Raw genomic sequence first — 11,817 nt, forward strand, 5'->3', positions numbered from 1 at the left:
TGGCCTTCATGCATTCCTATCCTATAACTAAGAGTCTAAATCTGTGAAAAGATGTCCATGAGACAGAGTTAAATTGAAATAGCAGGTTGCAGAACAGTATTTGTACCTCCTTACTTTCTTCTTTTCTGCCTCTCTCAAGTTGACTGAGCACCTAGTGTGTGCTAATATGTGCTAAGTTACTGGAAATACAATGGTGAGCAAAGCAACACCAATGCAGTGCCCATGGATCTTATGGTCCCTTACTGATGATAGATTGGTTCCACCTTCTCATTATAACAAACAATACTACAAAGAACATTTCATACATGCACTTGAGTTCTCTAGGGCAGTGATTCTCAAAGAGTTGTCTGGGCCATGAGACCAAAACTATTTTCATAATAATATTAAGATTGTATTTGCCCTTTTTCATGTTCACTCTTCTCATGAATGTTCAGTGGACCTTTCCATGAGGCTCCATGACATGTGATATTGCAACAGATTGACAGCAGAATCAGATATGAGAATCCAGGTGTTTTCTGTTAAGCCAGACATGAAAGAGATTTGGAAAAAATGTAACATACACAGTGACACTTTTCTCACTAATATTGTTTTGGGGGGCAAATATAGTTATTAATTTATTTTTTTGAGACAGGGTCTCACTCTGTTGCCCAGGCTGGAGTTCAGTGGCATGATCATAGCTCACTGCAGCCTCAAACTCTTGGGCTCAAGTTATCCTCCTGCCTCATCCTCCCAAGTAGCTGGGACTACAGGTGATTCTCCTGTTTCAGCCTCCCGAGTAGCTGGAATTACAGGCATGAACCACCACACCTGGCTAATTTTTATATATTTGGTAGAGACAGGGTTTCATCATGTTGGCCAGGCTGGTCTCCAACTTCTGACCTCAAGCCATCTGGTCTCTCAAAGTGCTGGGATTACAGGCATGAGCCACCTTGCTTGGCCAAAAGCTAATCTAAAACAAAACAAAACAAAACAACAACCACAAAACAAAAAACTCCAACCAACCAACCAAACAAAAACACTGGCTGAGGAGGGCAGATCACTTGAGTCTAGGAATCTGAGACCAGCCTGGGCAACATGGTGAAAACCCGCCTCTACAAAAAATAATTTTAAAAATTAGTTGGAAGCCTTTACTAACTTAGAAAAAAAATTAGCTAGACATGGTGGTACATGCCTATAGTCCCAGTTACTTGGGAAGTTAAGGTGGGAGGATGGCTTCAGCCTGGGAGGCAGAGGTTGCAGTTAGCGAGATTGTGCCACTGCACTCCAGCCTGGGTGACAGAGCAAGATCTGTCTCAAAAAAAAAAAAAAAAAAAAAAAAAAAGAATGAAAAGAAAGTTAAGCTGGGAGCGGTGGCTCATGCCTGTAATCCCAGCACTTTGGGAGGCTGAGGTGGGCAGATCACCTGAGGTCAGGAGTTCCAGACCAGCCTGACCAATATGGTGAAACCCCATCTTAAAAATAAATAAATAAATAAATAAAAAGAAAAAAAGAAAAGAAAGCTATATATCCTTTGTGTTTTTGTTGTTATTGTTTTTACTAAATCTCAAATTGTAAAGAATTGTGAAATTATTTTTATTTTTAATTTTTTGAGACGAAGTCTTGCACTGTTGCCCAGGCTGGAGTGCAGTGGTATGATCTCTGCTCACTACAATCTCTGCCTCCCAGGTTCAGATGATTCTCCAGCTTCAGCCTCCAGATTAGCTGGGATTACAGTTACCTGGTACCACACCCGGCTAATTTTTTGTATTTTTATTAGAGACGGGTTTCACTATGCTGGCCAGGCTGGTCTTGAACTCCTGAGCTCATGATCCTCCCACCTCAGCCTCCCAAAGTACTGGGATTACAGGCATGAGCCACCACACCCAGCCAAGAATTGTGAAATTATTAAAGCAGGCTAGTAAAAGAAAAATAAATAAAATAGTCTAGTGATACAACAGTGAGTTGGTCTATGAAATATTCATTATCTTTTCTAAACAATACTGTGAAAACCAGGGTGATTTTATCTTAAATGTTCTCAGAGGAAGTTTTTCTTGGTCATTGAGAATAGCTTTGTAGTATTAACATTACATGTATCGGAAAATTTATTTTTGCTTGGTGGCTCATGGGGGGTAAAAGTGTATAAGTTATGCAAATAAGCCTTTTTTAACATCAGGGGAATTTCATTGTTCTTAAATACTACCTTCTGCGATTTTTGTTAAAACCATTTTCCACTAACACCTAATTTGTAAAAAAAAAAAATAATAAATCTGGAGGCATCTAATGTTAAAACAACTCAAAGCCTGTTAGTTTGTAGTTCACTTATAAATGAGAGTTTATTTTAATCAATTTAAGGCTGTTTTTTGATTGTTCGTAGAATATTTAAATCGTTCAAGTGTAGCTGATCTAAAACTTTAGTGGCATTACATTTTTTAATTTTTAATTTTTTAATTTTTTTTTAAAGGTGGGGTTTCACCATGATGGCCAGGCTGATCTTGAACTTCTGACCTCAAGTGATCCACCTCGGCCTCCCAAAGTGCTAGGATTACAGGCGTGAGCCACCTCGCCTGCCCCATGGCATTAAATTTTGGCAATGAAATATGTTGATCAGGCCAGGCGCGGTGGCTCACACCTGTAATCTTAGCACTTTGAGAAGCTGAGATGGGTAGATCACCTGAGGTCAGGAGTTGGAGACCAGCCTGGCCAATATGGCGAAACTCCATCTGTACTAAAAATACAAAAATTAGCTGGGCGTGGTAGTGGGTACCTATAATCCCAGCTACTAGGGAGATTGAGGCAGGAGAATCACTTGAACCCAGGCGGGGTGGGGGTGGTTGCAGTGAGCCAAGATTATACCACTTCACTCCAGCCTGAGCAAAAAAGTGAAACTCCATCTCAAAAAAGAAAAAAGAAATATGTTGATCAATATGAGAGGTTGAGTTTTACAGTTAAGGGGCAAGTGCAGTGATATTAATTGACTGTTTCTGACAGTAGTTTGGCACATAGTTAAGTGCACACTCTCCTCTAGTAAAATGAAATTCGACCACAGTCAATAGTTACCTGTCTATGCTGGAGGGTGTTTAGCAACCAACTGTTAATTTAAGTGAGGTTCCATTCTGCCACTTAGCCATGGCAGAGCACACAAATGTGCACTCAGGGAAAGCAGAGGGTATATGTTACACACAGAAGCACACTCCAATTCAGGAGACATGTCCACCAAGAAATAATACTATGATGCAACATACATCACAAAAACAAATGGAAATTGTTTCATTTTTGTTTGTGTGTTTGAGACATAGTCTCACTCTGTCACCAGGCTGGAGTACAGTGGTGCAATCTCGGCTCACAGCAACTTCTGCCTCCCAGGTTCAAGCAATTCTTCTGCTTCAGCCTCCTGAGTAGCTGGGATTACAGACGCACGCCACCACTCCCAACTGATTTTTGTATTTTTAGTAGAGACAGGATTTTGCCATGTTGGCCAGGATGGTCTCAATTTCTTGACCTCATGATCTTCCCAACTCGGCTTCCCAAAGTGCTGGGATTATAGGCGTGAGCCACTGAGCCTGACTGGAAAAAAACTTTTTAATCTGTCTTTAAGGAATTATCTAGCTATTAGTGGGGTTATTTGAAGGAGCTGTATCCTTGGCAGAAAAGATGGTTCACTCTGTCCATTTGTCATAATAACCAGACTCCTGCCAGTTAGTGGGTTCTAAAGTTGTTGATACAGGCATGAATAGGTTTGAATGTGGAGTTCTGTATGGAGGGTCCTTTCAACAGGAAGATAAACCAAAATTGTTGGTCTTAGCCTTTAGGATTATGGCCTTTATCTGAATCTCTTTAAAGAGTCAAAATTGGCTGAGCGTGGTGGCTCACACCTATAATCCCAGCACTTTGGGAGGCCAAGGCAGGTGGATGGCTTGAGGTAAGAAGTTCAAGACCAGCCTGGCCAACATGGTGAAATCCCATCTCTACTAAAATACAAAAATTAGCTGGGTGTGGTGGTGGTGGGCACCTGTAATCCCAGCTACTTGGGAGCCTGAGATAGGAGAATAGCTGGAACCTGGGAGATGGAGGTTGCAGTGGGATCGCGCCACTACACTCCAGCCTGGGAGACAGAGTGAGACTCCGTCTCAAAAAAAAAAAAGAAAGAAAGAAAGAATCAAAACTTAGAAATCATCCAACTCAACTGTTTATTTGATAGAGCTATATGGGAGCTAGGGAGGATCACTTAGTCATTCATGCATTCATTTGACAACTGTCTCCGTGAAGACACTATCCTAATCGTGAAGAAGTAAGATGAATATATAATTTATCATCCAAATCAGGACACTTTTGAGAGTGAAAAAGAATGCTATTAATGATACTGAGACACCAAACAAAAGCCAAAACTGTCTGGAGGCAACCTGAATGCAGAGTTACCCTATGACTAAGACATAATCCTACCCCTGAAGAATCCCAGTATCTAATGGGAAAGAGAAAGGTGTAATCACAAGATAGTGATAATTTTGCATTATGGGCTGGGTACAGTGGCTCATGCCTGTAATCCCAGCACTTTTAGGGGCTGAGGTGGGAGGATCAATTGAGCCCAGGATTTCGAGACCAGCCTGGGCAACATAGTGAGACCCCCATCTCTAAAAAAAAAAAAAACCCACAGAAATTAGCTGGACATGGTGCCATGTGCCTGTAGTCCCCAGCTACTGGGGAGGCTGAAGTGAGGATTGCTTAAGCCCAGGAGGTTGAGGCTGCATGAGCTGTGATCGCACCACTACACTCCAGACTGGGTGAGAGAGCAAAAAAACCCCACAAAAATTAGCCAGGCATGGTGACATATGCCTGTAGTCCCCAGCTACTGGGGAGGCTGAAGTGAGGATTACTTAAGCCCAGGAAGTTGAGGCTGCAGTGACCTGTGATTGCACCACTACACTCTAGACTAGGTGAGAGAGCAAGACCCTGTCTCATAAAAAAAAGAAAAGATAAAAAACCAAAAAACAAAAGGAATAAAGGAGGGAGGCGAGGGGAGGGGAGGGGAGAGAAAGGGAGGGGAGGGGAGAGCAGGGCAGGGGAGGGGAGGGAAGAGAATGATGCTTCACTTGGGTTTTTTTTTTTTTTTTTTTTTTTTGAGGCAGAGTTTTGTTCTTTTTGCCCAGGCTGGAGTGCAACAGCGCAATCTTGGCTTATTGTAATCTCTGCCTCCTGGGTTCAAGGGATTCTCCTGCCTCAGCCTCCCGAGTAGCTGGGATTGCAGGTGTCCACCACCATGCCCAGCTAATTTTTTCTATTTTTAGTAGAGATAGGGTCTCACCCATGTTGGCCAAGCTGGTCTCAAACTCCTGACCTCAGGTGATCCCCCCACCTTGACCTCCCAAAGTGCTGGGATTACAGGTGTGAGCCACTGCACTCGTCTGCTTCACTTGGGTTCTAAGGGGTAAGTTGGAGTTAACTGGGTAGAGGTGGAGGGGAAGGGCATTCCAAGCAGAGAGAGGAGAATGTATAAATCCATAGTTTTTAAGGAACTGCCAGTCATTTCTCGAGGTCAGTGCATAGTGGAAGAGGAGGTCCTTAAATGAGGCTAGCGGGGCCAGATTAGCAGGGCCCTGAATGGTGTGCTAAGGAGTTTGGACTTAACCCTTGTTCATAAAAGGGATTGAAGGATTTTAAATATGATCATACCTTCATCAGATGTGTGTTTTAGAATACTCTGACACACGGGAAATGCATTGAAGGAGAAGAGACCAGTAAAGAGGCTTTTTTTTTTTTTTTTTTTTTTTTAAACAGGGTCTCACTCTGTTACCCAGGCTGGGTACTGTAGTGCAGTCATGGCTCACTGCAGCCTCAAACCCCTGGGCTTGTTATGTTGCCCAGGCTGGCCTTGAACTCTTGGTCTTAAACAATCCTCTCACCTCGGCTTCCCGAAGTACTGAGATGAGAGGTGTGAACTACCACGCCCAGTCCAATAAAGAGGCTTTTCCTGGAGCTCCAGCTCCAAGAGGCTTTTAACATAGTAAGACTCCCATCTCTACAAAAAATAAAAAATTGGCCAGGTATGGTGGTACACACCTACCATCCCAACTACTTAGGGGGCTAAGGTGGGAGGATTGCCTGAACTCAAGAGTTTGAGTCCAGGGGGTTTTAGGCTATAGTAAGCCATGATTACACCACAGCACCCCAGCCTGGTAACAGAGTGAGACCCTGTCTCAAAAAAAAAAAAAAGAAAAAAAAATCTGTCTTTTTTTTGTTGTTGTTTTTTGCCCAAGCTGGAGTGCAGTGGTTTGATCACAGGTCACTGCAGCCTTGGCCTCCTGGGCTCAAGTGATCCTTACACCTCAGCCTCTTGAGTAGCTGGGACTACGGGCATGTGCCACCATGCTTGGCTTATTTTAAAATTTATTATTTATTTATTTTGTATTGTATGTGTCCATAGAAATCAATATTTTAAAATTTTTCTCTAAAAAATTTGAAGAGCGCATGTGTGGGCTAGCTCCTTCCTTTTACCTTGTTGTGCTCTTGAGAGCAAGATGGGTCACCAGCAGCTGTACTGGATCCACCCGTAAAAATTCGACCAGGGTTCTCACTCTTGTCACATCTGTTCAAACCAGCATGGTCTGATCCAGAAATATGGCCTCAATATGTGCCGCCAGTGTTTCTGTCAGTACACTAAAGATACCGGTTTCATTATGTTGGATTAAATGATCTTCCTTTAAAGGATTATCTAAAGCATCTACTGTGAAAACCATGATAATTCTTTGTACATAAAATAAACATTAAAAATTTTTTTCTGTAGAGACAGGGTCTCCCTATGTTGCCCAGGTTGGTCTTGAATTCCTGGGCTCAAGCGATCCTCCCTCCTCAGCCTCCCAAAGTGCTGGGATTACAGATATGAACCACTATGCCTGGTCATCTTTGAGATTCTACCTGAAAAAATAACAAATAATGAATAGTGTATTTGTAATACTGAACTGACTCAGAGAGATGGCAGGTTGCCTATCTAGCAGTTCTTTCCTCCATTTCTCTTGATGGCAAAGCCCACTTCTAGCCAGAAAAACGGGACATGCCCAGCTTTCACTTCCCACCCATCTCCTATAGCTGGGCTCTACAGTCTGAATATTTGTTCCCTCAGAATTCATATGTTGAAATTAACCTTCAAGATGATGGTATTCAGAGATGGAGCCATTGGGAAGTGATTAGGTCACAAGGGTCCTGCCCTCATCAATGGGATTAATGCCCTTATAAAAGAGGTCCCAGAGGCTGCCCTCTCTTTTGCCATGTGAGGACACAGCAAGAAGGCACCATCTTTGAAGCAGAGTGAGTCCTCACCAGTCACCAAATCTGCTGGCTCAGTGATCTTGGACTCCCAGGTTCCAGAACTGTCAGCAATACATTTCTTTCCGTTTTTTTTCTTTTTTTTTTTTTGAGTCAGTTTTACTCTTTTTGCCCAGGCTGGAGTGCCATGGCACAATCTCGGCTCACTGCAACCTCTGCCTCCCTAGTTCAAACAATTCTCCTGCCTTAGCCTCCTGTGTAGCTGGGACTACAGGCATGCGCCACCACACCTGGCTGATTTTTGCATTTTTAGTAGAGATGGAGTTTCACCATTTTGTCCATGCTGGTCTGAGACTCCTCACCTCATGATCTGCCCTCCTTGGCCTCCCAAAGTACTGGGATTGCAGGTATAAGCCACCATGCCTGGCCTTCGCACTTTTGTTCTTTATTAATTACCCAGTTTAAGCCATTCTTTTTCTTTTTTCTTTTTTCTTTTTCTTTTCTTTCTTTCTTTTCTTTTCTTTTCTTTTTTTTTTTTTTTTTTTTTTTGAGATAGAGTTTTGCTCTGTTGCCTAGGCTGCAGTGACGCAATCTTGGCTCACTGCAAACTCTGCCTCCTCGGTTCAAGCAATTCTTGTGCCTCAGCTTCCTGAGTAGCTGGGATTGCACATACACACCACCTGCCCAGCTAATTTTTGTACTTTTAATAGAGAGAGGGTCTCATCATATTGGGCAGACTGGTCTCAAATTCCTGACCTCAAGTGAGACACCTACCTCAGCCTCCCAAAGTGCTGAGATTATAGGTGTGAGCCACCACACCTGGCCTAAGGTATTTTCGTTCTAGCCATCCCAATAAAGACAGAAATCGGTGCTGAGAACTGGGTGCTGTAATAACAAATATCTAAAAATTTGGGGGTGGCTTTGGAACGAAGTAATGGGTAGAAGCTGAATTCTGAAGTGCATGCCAGAAAAAGCCTGTATTGGCCAGGTGCAGTGGCTCATGCCTGTAATCCAAGCACTTTGGGAGGCTGAGGTGGGCAGATCACTTGAGGTCAGGAGCTTGAGACCAGCCTGGCCATCAGGGTGAGACCTGATCTCTACTAAAAATATAAAAATTAGCCAGGTGTGGTGACGTACCCTTGTAATCCCAGCTACTTGGGAAGCTGAGGCATGAGAATCGCTTGAACCTGGGAGGTGGGAGTTGCAGTGAGCCAAGATCCAGCCACTGCACTCCAGCCTGGGTGACGTAATGAGACTCTGTCTCTCACACACAAAAAGGCCTGTATTGTCATAAACAGATTGTGAAGGGTGATTCTAGTAAGGGCTCAAAAGAAGAGGAGAGCTACAGAGAAAGTCTCAATTTTCTTCTGAGATCACCTAAGAGGTTGTAACAGAATGTTAGTAGAAGTATGGATGTTAAAGGCCATTCTGATGAGGTCTCGGATGAAAATGAAGAACATGTTATTGGAAACTGAAGGAAAAATTATCCTATAAAATGGTAAAAAATGTGGCTGAATTGTGTGTCCTAGTATTTTATGGAAGGTAGAAATTCTGAGTGACGAAATAGGATATTTGGTGGAAAAAATATCTGAGTAAAGTGTTGAGAGTGCAGCAAAGCTTCTTTTGAATGCCTGTAGTAAAATGCTAGCAGAGAGAAACCGATTAAAGATGTTATTTATTTATTTTTTGAGACGGAATTTCACTCTTTTAGCCCAGGCTGGAGTGCAATGGTGCAATATCAGCTCACTGCAACCTCTGCTTCCTGGGTTCAAGTGATTCTCCTGCCTCAGTCTCCCCAGTAGCTGGGATTACAGGTGTGCATCATGACATACAGCTAATTTTGTATTTTTAGTAGAGGTAGGGTTTAACCATTGTTGGCCAGGCTGGTCTTGAACTCCTGACCTCAGGTGATACACCTGCCTTGGCCTCCCAAAGGGCTGGGATGAGAGGCATGAGCCACCACAACTGGCCAAAGATGTTATTTATAATAATAATAATAATACAAGCAGAATTTAAAGATTTAGAAATTTACCAACCTGCTCGTGTTGTAAAGAATGAAAAAGCTGTTGAAGAGAAAACACCAAGAATGTGTCCGAGGAAACTTTTGATAAGGAGATTAGTATGGGTAGATGGAAGCCAGATGCTCAGCATCACAGTGGAAGAATGACTCTGAAAGCATTCTGAAGATCTTCAGAGGCTACCTTGCCCATCACAGGCCCAGAAAGCTAGGACCTTGAAGGCAAAGCGATTTCAAGGTCCTGCTCCCTGCATTCTGGCACAGGGTCCCTGAGATACCCTAGCTATAGCTCAAGTGGGCCCAAGTGTGGCTCAGGCTATCCCTCTGGAAGACATAGACAGTAAAGCATGGTGGTGTTAAAGCAGTTCCGTCTTCACAGGTGCACAAAAGTACACGGGCTGTGAGGGCATTGCTACCTCTACCTAGATTTCAAAGGATTCCTGAGGGAAGCTTGAGGCCCAGACAGAGTACAGCCAAAGGGGCAGGACCACTGCAGAGAGCCCCCACCAGGACAATGCCCAGCACAGCCATGGGAACAGGGCTGCCTCCAAGACCTCAGAGTGGTAGGGCCACCAGTGTGCAGCTCCAGTCTGGAAAAGCTGCAGGCCAGAGACTCCAGCTCATGAAAGCTGCAGAGTAGTCTGTGCCCAGCAAAGCCATGGGGGTAGGGCTGCCCCGAACCTTGGGGGCCCAACCCCCATCCCAATATCTGGGGGCTAGGACATCAAGTCAAAAATTATTCTCAAACCTTAAGACTTAATGTTGTTTGCCCTGTTAAGGTTCAGACTTGCTTGGAACCCATTACTCCTTTCTTCTTTCCTGTTTTTCCCTTTTAGAATGGAAATGTCTATCCTGTGTCAGTCCTACCATTGTATTTTGGAAGCACACAAGTAGTTTGATTTCATAGGCTCATAATTGGAGAACAGTTTGCCTCAGGATGAATCATATCTTGATTTTTGCCCATATTTGGAATGAGTCAACATTTAGTTGAGATGTTGACTTAGACTTCAAAGCTGATGTTGGAATGAGTTAAAACTTTTAGGGTTATTGGGATAGAATAAATGTATTTTGCATATGAGGACAAGGATTTTGTGGGGTCGGGCCAAAATGCTATGGTCTATGTTTGCGTCCCCCCAGAATTCGTATGTTACCCCAAGATGATGGTATTAAGAGGTGGGCCCTTTGGGGTGATTAATCATGAGGGCCCTGCCCTCATGAATGGGATTAATGCCCTTATAAAAGAGGCCCTAGGCCAGTGCGGTGGCTATACCTATAATCCCAGCATTTAGGGAGGCTGAGACAAGAGGATCATTTGAATCCAGTAGTTTGAAACCAGCCTGGGCAACATAGTGAGACTCTATCTTTACCAAAAAAAAAAAAAAAAAAAAAAAAAGACAGGGCCAGGCGCGGTGGCTCAAGCCTGTAATCCCAGCACTTGGGGAGGCCGAGGCGGGTGGATCACGAGGTCAACAGATCGAGACCATCCTGGTCAACGTGGTGAAACCCCGTCTCTACTAAAAATACAAAAAATTAGCTGGGCATGGTGGTGCGTGCCTGTAGTCCCAGCTACTCAGGAGGCTGAGGCAGGAGAATTGCCTGAACCTGGGAGGCGGAGGTTGCGGTGAGCCGAGATCGCGCCATTGCACTCCAGCCTGGGTAACAAGAGCGAAACTCCGACTCAAAAATAAATAAATAAATAAATAAAAAGAGACAGAAAAAGAATAGCCGGTTTCAGGAGGCTGAGGTGAGAGGATCACCTGAGCCCAGGAGTTTGAGGCTACAGTGAGCTATGATTGTGCCACTGCACTCCAGCCTGGGTGACAAAGTAAGACTGTCTCAAAAAATAAAATAAAAGAGGCCCCAGAGAGCTGCCTTCCCCTTCTATCAGGTAAGGACATGGTGAAAGATGTGAGGCAGAGAGTGAGCCCTCACCAAACGCCAAATCTGCTGGCGCCTTGATCTTGGACTCCCCAGCCTCCAGAACTGTCAGCATCATTTCTGTTTTTAACAAATTAGCCAGCCTAAGGAATTTTGTTATAGTAGACCAAATGGACTAAGACCCTGGGTATGTGGACCACTCCAGGCCAATGAGACATTAGGGAAAGTTGCTGGGTACTTTTGGGACAGGAGGCCCTGGGGTTTACTGGGGTCTCCTAAGACCCTGGGTATGTGGACCATTCCAGGTCAGCAGCCCACTTCCCTGGCATCACATTGGCTGCAGCACATCACGCTGGGCCTTGGGCCTCCTCCTAGATGCCCAGGGACAGTGTTCTTGAAGGAAGGGGCTTGAGGCTGTTTTCATAGATCTCGAGGAAGTGATGATGAAAATGATAGGCAGGGGATTTTAAGCCCCCTCAACTCTCATCTTGAATATGCCATTGTCACATGCCCTCTTTCTTTCCTGTTCCCCATAATTTTTCCTGTAGCACCCTCAACACATCTATTGCTAAATTATACTTCTAGGTGTAAATCGGAAGGTAACTTTTGTCCTTTGTCCATTGTTACAGTACAACCTGTACTTGCTTGGAAACCAGCATCTTGTGAGCATGGGGAACAAACCTAGG

General features: G+C 44.0%; 1 pseudogene; it reads left to right on the top strand.

Moving 5' to 3' along the window:
- Positions 1 to 5,103: 5,103 nt before the first annotated feature.
- Positions 5,104 to 7,721, top strand: LOC141581841 (small ribosomal subunit protein uS14-like; annotated as a pseudogene).
- Positions 7,722 to 11,817: the final 4,096 nt, after the last annotated feature.

Source organism: Saimiri boliviensis, chromosome 17 (assembly GCF_048565385.1).
Source record: "Saimiri boliviensis isolate mSaiBol1 chromosome 17, mSaiBol1.pri, whole genome shotgun sequence".
NCBI lineage: Eukaryota > Metazoa > Chordata > Mammalia > Primates > Cebidae > Saimiri > Saimiri boliviensis.